The sequence below is a fragment of the Gorilla gorilla genome, chromosome 7 (genome assembly GCF_029281585.2).
Source record: "Gorilla gorilla gorilla isolate KB3781 chromosome 7, NHGRI_mGorGor1-v2.1_pri, whole genome shotgun sequence".
Lineage (NCBI taxonomy): Eukaryota > Metazoa > Chordata > Mammalia > Primates > Hominidae > Gorilla > Gorilla gorilla.
Genome location: NC_073231.2, coordinates 54,857,524 through 54,874,385, shown reverse-complemented (window position 1 = coordinate 54,874,385; position 16,862 = coordinate 54,857,524). Strand labels below are relative to the sequence as shown.

The 16,862-nt window shown below is 40.0% G+C and overlaps 1 long non-coding RNA gene across 1 annotated transcript in view; it reads right to left on the bottom strand.

The window, feature by feature from the left end:
* Positions 1–14,855: 14,855 nt before the first annotated feature.
* Positions 14,856–16,862, bottom strand: part of LOC101124864 (uncharacterized) — a 35,942-nt gene continuing 33,935 nt past the window's right edge. Inside the window, exons 5-6 of the long non-coding RNA XR_002007041.4 lie at positions 15,393–15,693; positions 14,856–15,110 (exon numbers count right to left, since the gene is read on the bottom strand). This is a non-coding gene — a long non-coding RNA (uncharacterized lncRNA). The remainder of the gene's footprint in view (positions 15,111–15,392; positions 15,694–16,862) is intronic.

Genomic DNA, 16,862 nt, shown 5'->3' with positions numbered 1-16,862 from the left:
TCAGAACACAATGAGGAAGATGGGAGAGCAAGAAAGGAAAGGAAGGAAGAGACAAGTTCAGAAATAGCCCTGACCTATCACAACAACTAAAGGATTTAGCACTGTGGACCTTAAGGAAAAGGAATCAACAGTGACTAGAAGGGAAATCTTCACCAAAAAGGGGCTCAAGGAGGTAAAAGATAGCCTTTTCTCAAGCTGACAAGAATAACAAGTGTGCAGACCTCCAGGAGCAATGAAGTAGGTGCTGGTTTCCATCAGCATCCTAAATCCAATTTGAAACCATCATTCTGTCTTCAAAGTAACAGATGAAAAAGTTTACACTGAAGACAAAGCACCTGAAGTGGAATCACATCATCAACCTGAGGCTGATGAGGCACTGAATGGATTTTCTATTACATTTCTACAGACTGAACATCTGTCTTAGAGTGAGCTTATTCAGCCTCAACCAAAAACTTTCATATCCAGGCATAGTCATCATCACCTAAGGGCACTGAACTGAAAGATACTCTGAGGAGACAAGGCAGACCATTGGGAAATAGTTTTAACTCATGAAAGCTTATCCCATTTATAAGGGAAAAACCACCCTAGATGAAGCAGCATGAGAAAGCAGCTATGGCCCAGCAACTAGGTTCTTTTAAAGGATGAGCCCTTTACACCATTGCTGTGAGGAAAATGACCTTCCCCTTTCTGAAGCAAACCCAGGTACCAATGGTTGACTGACTTATTAAAAGCACAAAACACTCTATCAGGCAGGCAGAAGAAAATTCATGTACTTCTATTTTCACACAATAGGCGTTAGTAAATGTTGACCAAAAGAGGAAAAGAACAAATATATCCAGCTCAATTTATTGTGTTATTCTGAAGGTAGGGAGTTATGACTTAAAATCTCTTCCCTGAAAACAGCGATGAGGGTAAGATCTACAGATAATGGAGTAGGCAAAGATTCGGTATCAGTCCTGGCAAACCGTCATTCCAGAAACCCTTAGGGAGACCTCGTAGCATCCTGGAGCTCAACAGATTTGGGAAGCCATGACAGCATATCACAGGATATATCCCTCTCTTCCATTTTGATGTTTCAGCCTTTCCTTTGGGCTCTTCTACAAAGAAACACCAATTGCAAATTACTACCTTCTCCAAAACAGTTTCCCCTCAGCCTCACCATGAATAAGCAAATTGAATCCCATGTCTTAATTCTCCCACAAGGAGATCTAAAGAAAATCTAAGCATCAAAGAAAAGACAATTTGAAGCAAGCCTAACTTAAAGCTGTGCCTTCTTTCTCTGGGGAATATTGATAGGCAAGCTTCCAGATCCTAAGTTCTGAAACGTTTTTGCAAATGGTATGGATGTGGAGGAAAATCTGTTGTGCTCTGTCATCTGCCCTTAAAGCTTTGCTTCTAGCCATTTGATCACGATCAGACTCCTTGAGAGACTGATACACATATCTCAAAGCAGTGGTATGGTGCATTTCACAGAAAGCCTCTCCCTGGAAGGCAGAGCTCCTTGGAATGGTATCACATTGGCCAGAAACCTTCATTTCCTGCAATGCAGCATCCATCCAAGAAATGCTCTCTCCAGGACCAATATTGCCAAGAATAATACAGACAAACATGTTGGCATTCACAAACTTTGAAGGTAGCCCAGAAACTGAGATGCTCAGCCCACTCACAACAGAAAAAGACATGCTCCCCTACTTTTTGGTCTAGATTAACTACCACATATCTGAGAGGTCTAGCTAGACCAGTATTGGTGAGAAAAGGCTGGCACAAGAAATAATACTTTCTTTGAAAAAAAAAAAGTCGTTCATGCGTAAGAATTGCAGACTTGGGCAAAATCAGATCCTACTTAGAAGTGTACCTCCCGACGATGCCAATGATGCTGGTGTAGATCCTGCCAGTGTCTCTGTTCTACTTTGTGACTGAAGCTCAGCACTAAGGAAAAGGATCTCCAGTAGGTCAACTGAAACTAATTGACTGCCCTGAGTCTAGATCCAGTGGAATTCAGACACTTGATAAAGCTGACATGAAGTTTATCTCGGCAAACTTCCAAATGCCCTTGGGCTACAGAGAGTGGAGGTGTGACTGCTCATGGTCCCCTTCCTGAATACCTGTCCCTCAGTCTTTTTAGCAAGGAAAGGAAATATGCAGAAGCTACAAGAATTTTGTTTTTTTGTTTTTTGTTTTGAGACAGAGTCTCACTCTGTCACCCAGGCTGGAGTACAGTGGTGCAATCTTAGCCCACTGCAACTTCTGCCTCCCTGGTTCAAGCAATTCTCCTGCCTCAGCCTCCAGAGAAGCTGAGAATATAGGCACAGACCACCATGCCTGGCTAATTTTTGTATTTTTAGTAGAGATGGGGTTTCACCATGTTGGCCAAGGTGGTCTTGAACTCCTGACCTCAGTTGATCCACCCACCTCAGACTCCCAAAGTGTTGGGATTACAGGCCTGAGCCACCACACCCAGCCTTACAAGAGATTTAAATATTGTCAAGTACTGTTATACTCCCTTCAATTTTGTGCCAGGAAATCTTATAATTTTCTAAACCCCTTTTCACCCTTCTAGGTAACCAGCAATCCTCCAAAATCCTAGATCTCTTTAGTGCTTACATACTCTTCTGGCTAAAATAACTTCTTACTATAAAAAGAGGGAGCATTCTCTTAAATGATAATTTTATTTCAGAACATTTCTGTATTTTATTCTATAAATATTCCCTAAGTTCTAAGTGCATTGATACAACGGGCTAATAGTTTAGCTTATAAGCCTATCAGTAACTGAATTAATGCAATTTCATAAGTGACCAATTTATATTCTAGAAATAATTCACTGTCCTGGACTAATTTAGGCAACTACATTCCCGTGCACTAGGCTGAGTTTCATGAGCAAAATTTGCAGATGTTTTATAGCGAGGTTTGAGTTGAAGAAGAGTGGCAGACACCCTGGAAAAAATAATGTTAGACATTGGAATCACAAGGCCATCAAGAGGCAGAGTAAAATTAAGAAAGATGGGCAAGGAGAAAATATCTAAATACCTTTTAAATGAGATTTGAAAAAGAGATGGAGGGGCAATGAGGTGTAAAGATAAGACAAAGGCAAACTTCCAGATTTCCAGATAAACAAGCAGACATCATTCACACCCAATGAACTAGTGATGCAGAGAGGCCATCAAACCTCACAAGGAGCAATGCTTCCCCCTTGCACGTTAATTACAGGAGGAGGTCTAGTACCTGTCTGGAGTATAGCTAGTTAGATTTCTAGTTTTCCATCTCACTGCTCTAAGGAATCATTTATGTTGTCTCAAGCCACCAGAGACTAATGGATATTCCCCACTCCATAAACCAGCCACCACATTCATGTGCTTCCTACAGAGAGGCTGGGGAGGAGAACATGTATGTATGGTTTTCTACATAACCAAAACTACCATCAACACTGATGGTGATACACTGCCATGTAAACCAAGTAGACTTATATATTTCTAAAGTGCTGGTCACCTTAATACGTAGGCAAATATTTATCTGATCGGGTAGTGAGTTTTGTACAAAGCTGCACCAAGAATGAGAAAGAAACTCCAAGCTTCAGTGGGACAAATCCCTGTGTGACAGTAAATTTTTTAAAAACCTGCTTTAGCCTTTAGATCTGCTAAGGTTCCTAGGACAATGAAACATAACTGGCTGCCCAGGCCCCAGATTGGATTAGATAGTCGAAGAGATTGCTTGTGACTCCTTCTTTCTACCAAAAATGCCAATTTTCAACCATATTACTATTTATCAGTAACTCCATCAAGGAAACTTTTTATTAATACTCAGACATTCTAATCTTAAAAGATTTTAAGTAACACCAAAGGAATAGACAAAGGAAAATAAGCAAAACAATCAGTTTATTTTCCTCATGTTTAAAAAAGTCTGAAATAATATTGAAATTATGGATATAATTTCTTTTGGCTTTGACCAACTACAAAGTTTAATCACTGATTAAAGCTGAGATATCATATTCAACTCAAGATACCAGGCACTCAATGACACTATCTTCTATTCAACTAAGTGGGCCATTCACATTTAAATATAAAGAAAAGAAAAAATATATATATATATATATGAGAAAACATGAAAAATTGAATCATATTATTTTGAATTAAATCCCAAGTTCCATGAAACTAGCACTAGAATAAAAGGAATTATTGGTAATTCTAGCTTTATTTTTATAAAATTCACATTTCTGTCCTTGTGGCTTTTTGGTTGATATATATTGGGGGGGGGGTTGTTTGTTTATTTGTTTGGTTTTTTTGCTAGGACCTGGCTCTGTTGCCCAGGCTGGAGTGCAGTGTCACAGTTACATACTTCACTGCAGCCTCAGACTCCTGGGTCAAGCAATTCTCCCATGTCATTGTCCCAAGTAGCTGGGACTACAGGCATGTGCCAGCACACGTGGATTATTTATTTATTTACTTTTTATAGACAGGGTCTTGCTATGTTGCCCAGGCTGGTCTCAAACTCCTGGCCTCAAATGATCCCTCACCTTAGCCTCCCAAAGTACTGGAATTACAGGTGTGAGCCACCACAGCTGTCCCTTGCTTGTCTTCTGTTGTGTGTTTTTTTTGTTCTCTACTGAGTTTCAGAAAATGCAAGGATGATGATGGCTGAAAATTTTGCTCTACAGCCTAGAACCTAGAGGTTGGCATAACCAAATTTACATGGCAAAGATAAAAATCCAGTTGCAGGGGCCCTCTGACATACTCAGGCTACTTTTGTAATTTCCAATTCAGGAATAGCAAGTTAATCTCAGTTTAAGGCATTTAACTTACCTACTGTAGAGCAAACCTAAGTGCTGTTATGAAATAAAATGAATCTAGACAATTTCTGTGCCTGAATCAACATGAAGGGAGTTGGATCTGCCTGAAAAAGGATCCTCTGAAATTCATGGAGAGTCATTTTCCCAACACTGTGGAGAAATCACCATTGTTTTTGGTGGTGAGTGGAAGTGACAGATGGCACTTAACCTTTCTGTTTTTAATAAAATTCTTTGTGAACAAGTCCTCATTTTTAAGGAGACATAATCTCTCCTTTTTATTGTTTTTTTCCTTAAGATAATAAACGACAATTTCACTTTTTAGCCCCTCTCTAATTCTTAAAGAAAGCTGCAAGACGGAAACCATGAGAATAAAAACTCCATGGTAGCTGTGAAAAATGAAAAACAGCAATCTTGCAGCCACTGGAGGAAGCAATGTGTGCTTGGAACTCCCACAAAAGCTTCATCCCCAGACACTTGTCACTATTTGACCTTCTGAGAGCTGACTGAAAAGCTCCACTCTTGAGCTTTCTTTATTTGACATGACTCAGAGCTCACTCTGTGCAAGCAGCCCTATCTACAAGGCATTTGTCAAAAACAATAAATGACAATTGTTTAACATAGTGGCTGCCTGAGGCAGCATTGCAACTGTGGCTAAAAAGAGGCTGACCAAGAAAACGTAAAAGGAAAAATCAGAAAATGAGATGCCCATACAGACTTTGAAAGCGTAAAATATTCCTGAGAGTCAAGAAAGTCATGTAAATGAGCAGGTCTATGTGCATAAACCAGGACTGCACACATGCCCAGAAAGATCTAAGAAGACCATGATCTCTCACCCCTGCTGACATTGAAGCCCTCCTCATGCAGAAAGTGAAGGCTAAGGCAGACTTGTAAATAACCTTTCATGGCATCGAGGGTGTGTTCAAACACAAATACACACACACACACACACACACACACACACACAAAGAGAGTTCTTCAGCAAAGGCTGAGAGCCTTATTGGCTCAAAGTAATTAAGTAAATCTGTCTAATCATTAGCTGATCACTAAGCTAATCAAGCAAAGACTTCAGTGGCCACATACACCCTTATAGACTTTACACAGACTTTACAGAATACTAGCCCAGAAACATCACTTAATAAACAAACCAATAGGAACAACAAAAACTCTTGGGGGATGGGAGAGGAGTGAAGAGGAATGTGATTTCCAAAGTTGTTGCATTATATAATTTCAATTGCCAGATTTCAACAACAACAACAAAAAGCTACAAGATATGCAAAGAATGGGAAAGTATGACATACGTTTTTAAAAATTAGTAATAGATGCTGTTCCTAAGGAAGCCCAGATGTTAGACTTAATAGACCAAGACTTTAAAATACATTTTCCTGAATTACATGAAACAACGTAATTATAAAAGTTCTTAAAAGCAGGAAGGAGAACAAAAGAAGTGGTCAGAGTGATGCAATGTGAGAAGAACTCAACCTCCTGTAGTTGGCTTTGATGGTGAAAGAAAGAAGCCAAAAGCCAAGGAATGTGGGCAGCCTCTAGAGGCTGAAAAAAATGCAAGGAAACAGATTCTCCCATAAGCCCTGTCAGGCTGCTGACACTTATTACAGCCCAATGAGACCTGTGTCAGACGCCTAACCTTCAGACCCACAGATGATAAATTCGTATTGTTTTACACCGCTAAGTGTGTGGTAACCCGTTACAGCAACAACAGAAAACCTGTTATGAATAAGCCAGGCACAGAAAGACAAACATCACATGTTCTCACTCATATGTGGGAGCTGAAAAAGCTGATCTCATGGAAGTAAAGAGTAGAATGATGCTTACCAGAGGCTGGGAAGGATGTGAGTTGGTTAATGGGTACCAACATATAGTTAAATAAAAGGCATAAGTTCTATTCAATAGCACAGTAGGGTGACGATAGTTAACAATAATTCATTATATATTTCAAAATAGCTAGAAGATGTGAAATGTTCCCAACTCAAAGAAATAATAAGCATCTGAGGTGATGGATATCCCAAATACCCTGATTTGATCACTACACATTACATGTATGTGTCAAAAGATCCTGTGTACCCCATTAATATGTACAATCATTATGTATCAGTAAAAAAATTTAAGTAAAAAGTAAAATTAATTTTGCTAATATATTTTATGGCAGGGCTCACACCTGTAAGCCCAGCACTCTGGGAAGCTGAAGCAGGCAGATCACTTGAGCCCAGGAGTTCGAGACCAGCCTGGGCAACATGGTGAAACCCAGTCTCTATAAAAAATACAAAAATTAGCCAGGCATGGTGGTGCACACCTGTGATCTCAGATACTCAGGAGGCTGAGGTGGGAGGATCACCTGAGTCAGGGAGGTCGAGGCCACAGGGAGCTGTGATCTGTTCCACTGCACTCCAGCCTGGGCAACAGAGTGAGACCTCATCTCAAAAAATATACATATATTTTGTATTTTACCCAATATATCAAAAATATTATTTCAATAAGGAATCAATATAAAAATGATTAAAGCAATCTTTTACATTTTTTAAAAGCCAATTACAGATTTTGGTAATGAGAGTGAGGTGCTGATGTAACAAATACCTGAAAGTGTGGAAGTGACTTTTGGCTTGGGCAGTGGACAAAGGCTGGAAACATTTTGAGGAGAACGATAGAAAAATCCTAGATTGCCATGAACAGATGAGAGTCTGTTCAAGAAATACGGACATTAATGACGCTGTCAATGAAGCCTGAGAAGGAAATAGGGGAGCATGGTAGAGAAAGCATATATCACCTTAGAAAGTTGCTCAGGAGGCTGGGCACAGTGGCTCACGCCTGTTACCCCAGCACTTTGGGAGGCCGAGGCGGGTGGATCATCTGAGGTCAGGGGTTCAATATAGGCCTGGCTAACATGGTGAAACCTCACCACTAGAAAAGTATAAAAAGTAGCAGGACATGATGGCAGGTGCCTGTAATCCCAGTTACTCAGGAGGTTGAGGCAGAAGAATCACTTGAACCCGGAGGCGAAGGTTGCAGTCAGCCAAGATCGCGCCATTACACTCCAGCCCAGGAGACAGAGCGAGACTCCGTCTCAAAAAAAAAAAAGAAAAGAAAAGAAAGTCGCTCAGTAATCATTAACAGACTGTTGGTAGGTTTAAAGGAAAAACTGTTCAGCAAAAATGTAACCAGTTAACCAGGACTTGCTGGTTTGGGGGATTCTCAGCCTTTCTGGATTGCAATTGATGCTAAAATTTAAGACTTTCACTGGCAGGAGAGAAAAAAAAGCTGAGCATGTGGATGCATAAACTTTTGCTAATACCTCAAAATCATCAAAAGGTCAAGGTATTTAGTCATATGTCACAAAAAAGATTAAGTGTGTGACTAATAAATCTCTTCAGCCTTCTCAGGAGAAGCCAAAAATAAAGATGAGATTGTCTAAGAAAGATTTTGGAGGACCTCTTGTCTAATGGAGTGAATCTCCAGTGCATGTGACATATACTGGAGACCTACAAGGTTCTTGAGAATTTTAAATACGAGCAGAAACATTGCTGTCTTAGATCTAAAAGGACAAATAGGGTACAAAATGAAAGATGGCTGTTGGACAACCAAAAGTCTACAGGCAGTAAACTGATAAAACTACTCAATTGCAAAAATGTGCTACTTTTTCTGAAAAAGAAGAGGTAACTCAGAGCTGAGAGCCTAAACAGTAGGACCCAAGCTACAGACAGGTATTCTCAGGCCTTGAAACCCAATAAAGTTTTCTCATTGAATTTCTTTTGTTTTTTTTTTTTTTTTGAGATGGTGTCTTGCTCTGTTGCCCAGGATGGAGTGCAGTGGCTTGATCTCAGCTTACTGCAACCTCTGCCTCCCAGGTTCAAGTGATTCTCCTGCCTCAGCCTCCCGAGTAGCTGGGCCTACAGGCACCCACCACGCCCTGCTAATTTGTTGTATTTTTAGTAGAGACGGGGTTTCACCGTGTTAGCCAGGATGGTCTCGATCTCCTGACCTCGTGATCCACCCAACTCGTTGAATTTTTTAATTACTTGGGTCTAGTGGCTCCTTTTTTTTATTCCATGGCTTCTCTTTTTGAACAGAAATGTCTAAACTGCTATCCTATGCCAGTCCCACTATTGCATCTTGTATGCAGATCATTTGTTTTCTAGTTTCACAGGTCGATAGATGGAGATTAATTTTGCTCCAGGATGGATTACCACCAGACCCTCACCCATACCTGATTTAGATTATTTAGATAATCAAATTTAGAATGGTTGAGCTAATAAGATGTAGATGAGATTGTGGAGTTTGGGGTGATGCTGTAATGAGCTGAGAATTAAAGACATATGTCCTCGCAAAAATGGGTACAACATGGTGAACTTTAGAAATGTTATGCTAAGTTAAAGAAGCCATACACAAAAAGCCACATAGTGTATAATTTCATTTTTGTGAAATTTCCAGAATATGCAAACACGTAGAGATAGAGAGTAGATTGGTGGTTGCCAGGGGCTAGGGGAAGGTGAATGACTGCTATGGCTATGGGGTTTCTTTTTGAGATTATGAAAATATTCTGGATTAGATAGAGATAATGGATGCACAGCTCTCTAAAAATACGACAAACCATTGAATTGTATATTTAAAAGGGTACACTTTATGGTATATGACCTATTTATTTATTTATTTATTTATTTATTTTTTGAGATGGAGTCTCACTCTGTTGCCCAGGCTCGAGTACAGTGGCGCGATCTCAGCTGACTACAACCTCCGCCTCCCAGGTTCAAGCGATTCTCCTGCCTCAGCCTCCAAAGTAGCTGGGACTACAGGCGTGGGCCACCACACTCAGCTGATTTTTGTATTTTTAGTAGAGACAGGGTTTCACCATATTGGCCAGGCTGGTCTTGAACTCCTGACCTCGTGATCCGTCCTCGGCCTCCCAAAGTGCTGGGATTACAGGCATAAGCCACTGCACCTGGCCAACATATTTCAACAAAGCTGTTATTTTTTTAAAAGTTAATGCTTATCAAAATGTTCTTTGGTGATCATAAAAACTTTTATTTCGAGAATAAAACTTTCATTATATCTTGCTAACAACTTCTAACCTTCATAAAGAAGGACTAAAAATATGAGATTTCATTTTGTTTCTTATCATGCTTAAAATCTAGTTTTTAGTTTGTGTATATTCAAAGCCATAAATATTGAGTTTTTCATTTTTATTCATTCATTCAAGAAACATTTGTTGAATGGCTATTATAAATTAGGCACGGGGTCATGTACAAAAATGCAGTGATAATCTTTGTCTTTAAGGAGGTTCATAAAAGACTTTTCTAAGTAAACAGAAAATAAATGTTAAGATCCCTTGAGATGGCCGGGCATGGTGGCTCACGTCTGTAATCTCAGCACTTGGGGAGGAGGAGGCGAGCAGATCACCTGAGGTCGGGAGATCGAGACCAGACTGACCAACATGGAGAAACCCTATCTCTACTAAAAATACAAAATTAGCTGGGCATGGTGGCGCATGCCTGTAATCCTAGCTATTCAGGAAGCTGAGGCAGAATTGCTTGAACCCAGAAGGCAGAGGTTGTGGTGAAGCGAGATCGCGCCATTGCACTCCAGCCTGGGCAACAAGAGCGAAACTTCGTCTCCAAAAAAAAAAAAAGATGCCTTGAGATATAAGTGCAAACTGCCGTGAACACATCTTCCCGCTTACTTTCATGTGTTCATATGTGCTCTAACTTCTCTCAGGTTTCTTCAAATTACGTCTGTTCCCTAAGCCCAAGTTCATGTTTCATACGGTTATTTCTGCAGCAAGTATTTCCCTCTCTCCTGCATCATCAATATTCCCTAGATGTTTCCTACTAGATTATTTCCATCACCATGCAAACCTGCAGATATTTCTCCTTTATTCTTTTAATTTCTTTTGACTTCAATTCTCTTTTTCAGCTGCTACTATTTTTCTTTCCTTCTATTTGTAGTAAAACTTCTTGAAATAGTTGTTGGTACTGTGAAAGTTGTCAGAATCAAAATGGAGTCACTTGTGTAAAAAAAAAAAAAAAGAAAAAAACCTGAAAAACAGCCAGGAAAGGTCATGAAGGGAGAGTTCTTATGCACAAATGCCTGATAACAAAACTACCACCAAAGACTGAAAAAAACACAACCTTGCACAAAGTCCATCACAATCTAACACATAAAAAATACTTATTCGAGGACATATGCCCAGCAACTGTCTGTCCAACATTGGGCTGACACCACCCTTGCTATTGATCTTTGCAGCCAAAAATAATTATCTCAGAGCAATTATATAATCCTCCTCTTTTTTTCTTTTAAAAAGCTTTCTCTTTCTTTACCTCCCTGAATACACACATGGTTTACTGAAGTATGCATATGCCTTGCAATGCCTATTCCCAAACAGACATTATTTTCTTTTAGAAAGTCACCCTCTCTGTTTGCTATTTTTGATGATAGTACTCTGTTTCTTCCTATTTCTCCATTCTCATTTTCTCTTGAGTACATACCAGTTTTCACTCCTACTGATTCACTGAAACTATTTAACGTCACCAGTGATTCAAACACCACATGCTCCAGGTTTTACCCCTGCTTTTGACTGTTTCTTCTAAATTTCTTTTGCACATAAAAGATACATAACAAGTGTTGGTGAGGATGTGGAGTAAAGGGAACACTTGTACACTGTTAGTGGGAATGTAAATTAGTACAATCCTTATGCAACTCAGTAGGGAGTTTCCTCAAAAAATTGAAAACAGCACCATCATAAAACCCAGCAATCCTACTGCTAGGTGTATATTCAAAACCTATAAAAATCAGCATATCAAAGAGATATCTGCACTCCTTCGTTCATTTCAGCATTGTTCACAATAGCCAATATATGAAATCAATCTAAGTGTCCATCAACAGACGAATGAATAAAGAAAATGTGGCATATATACAAAATGGAGTACTACTAGTCAGCCTTCAAAAAGAAGGAAATCCTATCATTGATGACAACATGGATAAACCTGACAGACATTATGTTAGGTGAAATAAGCCAGGCACAGAAAGACAATTCCTGCATTATGTTACTTATATGTGGACTCCAAAAATTCAAACTCAAGGAAGCACAGAGTAGAATGATAGTTATCAGAGCCTGGGGGCTAGATGGATTAGGAAGATGTTAGTCAAACAATACAAAATTTCTGTAGAATGGGAGAAATAAACTCAGGAGATCTATTGTACAAATAATGACTATAATTCATAATAATGTATTATATACCTAAAAATTGCTAGGAGTAGATTTTAAATGTTCTCACCACAATAAATGAGAAACATGTGAGGTAATGGACATGTTAATTAGCTTGATTTAGCCTTTCCACAATGTATACATAAATCAAAACATCGTGTAGTATACCACAAATACGTGCAATTTTTGTCAATTAGAAAATAAATACAATTTAAAATTAAAAAAATAAATGTCTTTTGCCCCAGATATTTTTTTTTACTCAACTCTCCTATTCTAAGGAAACTCTAGAGATTTCAATCTCCCCAATCTTGGAATGTTGGAAAGCCCTAGAGCTCCATTCTTGGTCTTCTTCTATCTATATTCATTCTCTATTTTCTCTCATCTGGTCACATGATCTTAAACATATCCTTTTGCCCCAAATGTATATCTATAACCTGAACCTCTCCCCTGAACTCCAAACCTATATATCCAGTTGCCTACTTGATATCAACAATCGATGCCTAATAAGCATCTCAAGGTCAATATGCCCAAAATGAGCTCTTGAGATTCTTCCAAAACAATTCCTTCACCTATAGTCTTCTGCATCTCATTGAAAGTAACTCTATCCTTCCAATCACTCTAGCCTAAAAACTCACCTCCCCCTTTTTTTTCCCAATTCCTACATCTGGTCCTACCATCTGCAAATCCTATCAGTAGTACCTTCAAAATAAAATTCATCAAAAGCTCAAGTACTTTTCGTTATCCCCACGGTCTCTATTTTGATGCAACAGTCGTCTCCCTTCTGGATTAGTTCAGTAGCCTCCTAACTAGTCTCTCTCCTTCAGCCCCTGTCGAATCAGCCTTTTTTCAACCCAGACACATCATATTACTTTCATGCTGAAAACCTGCAAACTGATCCAGCTCGCTCAAAGTCTTTACCATTACTTAAAAGATCCTACATGGTATGGCTCTCCATTACCTCACGTGTCTCCTCTCTGCCACTCATCCTCCCTCCAACCACACTGGCCCTCTGCACTTCCCTGAACCCCTCAGGCACGTTTCCACATCAGGACCTAGATGCTTGCTTGATCCTCTGCCTGGGATGTCCTTCTCTGAGACAGCTCCCTCACTTTATCCATATCTTTATTCAAAATGTACCTTCTTAGTGAGGCCTCCCCTGGCCACCTCATCTTAGTTCAATATTCCCCAGCAATTTACTTCTTTTTCCTCTTTGAGTTTTTGCAGTTATCACTAGAACTATATTTGACTCCTGTATTTTATTCGTCTTCTTTCTGCCTCACTGAGTGTAAGCTCAGTAGGGACAGAAATTTTGTCCATTTTGTTCACAGTGTACCCCCAATGCATGCATGAGAGAGTCAGGCTGTGTGCAAGTCACATAGTGCTCAGAAATGAGTTATTGAATGATTCATAGATGAAGAAATACAGATGTTTTTATGAAAACAATGAAGATGGAGAATGGAGTTATCTTAAGGAAGAGAATGAAAACTCATTATTGGATACAACCATAATTTGTCTCTCATATTGTGAAGAATTCTACAACAATCCTGATTCTTACTGCTCTTTGAAGCTCCAACACGTTTCATCTTTTTCATGAATTCTTCCCTCACGGACTTAGTACTCAGGGATTCTCACCGTTGCCCACCTCCTAAACCCTTACAGTCAGTATTAACCACTTACCACTTAAAGGCCTTGTATGGTACCTTAGCTGTACATGTGTAAGTGTGTGGGTACCTTTGCAAATTCTTTTTCCAGCCCAACTGTCATCTTTTTGAGAATATGACCCTTATCTTATACTTCCATGTATCCCTCTCTTCCCTCCACTGAGAACTCCTGTAATTCTGTGTATGTCTTTTATCTGTGTTTCCTGGATATGAGGGGGACTAGAGCATCAAGATGTTTTTAAAAGTCAAGATTCACCAGGGCTCAGAGCGCTGGACACTCCTAGAAGTCTACCAGGCGAAACATCTCTAAATAACAGGGGAAGGTAAGAATGGCAACATTAGGATTGCAGTTTTTCTCTTTTTTCTTTTTTTCTTCCCCCAACCCCTACCAATTATTATTCTTTTTTATTTTGGTAACATAACATAGATAAAATTTACCATCTTAACTATTTTTAAGTACGGTTCAGTGGTATTAAGTGCATTCCCACAGTTGTGAACCATTATCCCCGTCTCTTTCTTACATAAGCCTTTTTAGATGTCTGCTTCAGAAGCAAGTTAAAGATTTTCATATTCTTCCTTACATGGCACCACTACATCAGTGGCAACCCCTAAATTCCTGGGAGCCAAAGCTGCCCTTCATTTTTTGTTTTTTTTTGTTTGTTTGTTTGTTTGTCTGTTTTCTAAAGCTACCTCAGGACTTTAAGGCACCATAATTACTGAAAAGGGATCCTGGCACTGGACATGCTAACTAGATAGGAATAGGCAAATACAGAAAACCATCAAAAAGTGTCAAGTAACAGCAAGCTTGGCAAATAACGTTTAAAACTGTTCCAAATAAAATTAAAGATAACTTCAAGTAATTTTACATTACCAAGAAAGCTTCATTGCAACAAAGTTTGTTTTCATTACCCAAAGATTATTTTATAAATTTATTACAAGTATTTCACAACAAGTAATTTTGTACAACAGATGTTTTCCCCTCATCCTTGTCCATTTAACAGTTGTCCTCTATGATGAGTTACCTCATTCTATGTTCCCAGTAATTGCAGGCCAGGCAAACCAAGTGAGGTTGCTGAGCCATTGTAACCAACCTCTTTACCTCTCCACTGGCCTCCAGCAAGTAGCATTTCCCCTTAATCTCCTATTCCTCTCCCTGTCAAACATTTCAATAGGTTTTTTTTTTTTTTGCTGTTTTGTTTTGTTTTGTTTTGTTTTGTTTTGTTTTTTTGAGACAGAGTCACTCTGTCGCCCAGGCTGGAGTGCAGTGGCACGATCTCGGCTCACTGCAACCTCCGCCTCCTGGTTTCAAGTGATTCTCCTGCCTCAGCCTCCTGAGTAGCTGGGATTACAGGCGTGTGCCACCATACCCAGCTAATTTTTATATTCTTAGTAGAGACAGGGTTTCACTATGTTGGCCAGGTGGGTCTCGAACTACTGACCTCAAGTGATCACCCGCCTCGGCCTCCCAAAGTGCTAGGATTACAGGCATGAGTCAAGGCACCTGGGCTCAATAGGTTTTTTTTTTTTTTAGATGGAGTCTAGCTCTGTTGTCAGGCTAGAGTGCAGTAGCGCAATCTCGGCTCACTGCAACCTCTGCCTCCCAGGTTCAAGTGATTCTCCTGCCTCAGCCTCCTGCGTAGCAGGGATTACAGGCATCCGCCACCACACCCAGCTAATTTTTATATTTTTAGTAGAGACAGGGGTTGGTCTCGAACTCCTGACCTCGTGATCCGCCCACCTCGGCCTCCCAAAGTGCTCGGATTACAGGCATGAGCCACCGCGCCCAGCCCTCAATAGGTTTTTTAAAAACAAACTCATAAGTTATTTACTAAATACATAGGCATAAGTCCAGAAGAAGGCACTGGGAAAAGGTATTGTCTGTGTAATACAAATTTGCAGTCCAGGGCAGTCCTCCTCAGGAAGCCATATTTGCAGCACTTCAAAGCAAAGACTTTGCTTCAGTTCCCATCCTGATCCCTCCATGCATGAGCTGCACAACTCAGGAAAGACACCGTATCTCTGAACTTCACCTCCAGCCACTGGAAAATGGAGTGTAATAGCAGTAGTTACTTCTCATGATGTTTGTAACGGTTAAATGCAATAGGTGCAACTATAGCTCTAAGTTCTGTGCCCATACACAGTAAAATGTTTGATAAGAATTTATGAAGTATACTAATAAATAATTATTTGTATTATTATTATGTAAGAGGAAAAAAAGCAGCAGCAATATAAAAATCAATCATCACTCTTGAAGTGGGGAGAATAAATTTTAAACTGCACCCCTTCACTAACAAACTGTGAGTAGGAAAAAAAACTGCTTAAGAATTTGATCACAGTCTGGGCAACATAGCAAGACTCTGCCTCTACAAAAAATTTAAAAGTTAGCCAGGTGTGGTGGTGCTACAGGTAGGTGGTCTGTAGTCCTACCTACTCAAGAGGCTAAGGTGGGAAGATCCCGTGAGCCCAGGAGTTCAAAGTTGCAGTGAGTCACGATCATGCCACTGCACTCCAGCCTAGGTGACAGAGTGAGACTCTATATCCAAAGGGGAAAAAAAAATGATCATCAAGAATTTGATTTTCTTTCTCCAAAAATCAAAGCTTTTACCAGTTCTTCATATCACATTTCCACCACGCCAGCTAATTTTTTTATTTTTATTTTTTTTTAGTAGAGACAGTGTTTCACCATATTGGGCAGGCTGGTCTTGAACTCCTGGCCTCAGGAATTCAAGAACTCGGCCTCCCAAAGTGCTGGGATTACAGGCATGAGCCACCACACCCGGCCTAATTTTTGTATTTTTAGTAGAGATGAGGTTTCACCATGTTGGCCAGGCTGGTCTCAAACTCCTGACCTCAAGTGATCCGCCTGCCTTGGACTCCCAAAGTGCTGGGATTACAGGCATGAGCCACCACACCCAGCCCCTACAACCTTCCTAACAGTCTGTTGTATGCATTGCCTTGTCGGTGGTGCATGAGGCAACGAGGAAGCAGGCACTGGGGCCGATCTGGGGTCATGTGGGCAGGAAAAAGCCAGGAGCCAAAGGACGGGAGATTGGTGAGGAGAAAATGAAATAAAAGAGCTAATACGAATTATGAGTTGAAAAGGCAGGAGAGAATAGAAGCTCTAACAAGAATCCTAGAAAGTACTGGGGAGGGCACTAGACAGACAACATGTGATGAGATGAAAGCTTCAGTTACGCTGTTTGGAACA